Source organism: Phalaenopsis equestris, unplaced genomic scaffold (assembly GCF_001263595.1).
Source record: "Phalaenopsis equestris unplaced genomic scaffold, ASM126359v1 Scaffold000378, whole genome shotgun sequence".
NCBI classification, from domain to species: domain Eukaryota; kingdom Viridiplantae; phylum Streptophyta; class Magnoliopsida; order Asparagales; family Orchidaceae; genus Phalaenopsis; species Phalaenopsis equestris.
Genome location: NW_018164820.1, coordinates 124,077 through 124,611, shown reverse-complemented (window position 1 = coordinate 124,611; position 535 = coordinate 124,077).

The window sequence follows — 535 nt, the reverse complement described above, 5'->3', positions numbered from 1 at the left end:
TTGAAGTGTGAAAAATTGTAGAGAGTCTAAATTGTGAGTAATTCTTCGAGAGATTGTAAGATTGGAGGGAAAGTGAGAGATTTCTTCCTCCTTGCCGCTTCGAAGAGGAAATCTGTGTGTTGTAAAGAAATGAAGAGAATCAGAGGAACTTCGAGGAGTTTTCTTGAGGAGAAATTAGAGATAAGTTTATTTATTATTGTAGTTTGTATGACTTTGATTTTATCAATGAATTCCGAGTTTTGTTATGTTTTCCCCATGAGATCTGAGTAGTTTTCTCGGTCTTTCTCCTTGTCTTGAGATTTGTGAAATAGTGATTTGAATTGGTTGAGCCATGAAAATGTTAAAGAAATTATGATGATCTTTTCACTTCGATTTTAATTTAGTTTCAATCTGACCAATTGATTTGTTAAAATATGTTGAGTTTTCCAACTAAAGTGAAGATTACATCCAAGATTCAGGGAGGTCAAAGGCCTTGGAAGTTGGGTGCAAATAAATAGAGAAATAAAATTATCGGGCGTAGAATTGGAGATTTTAG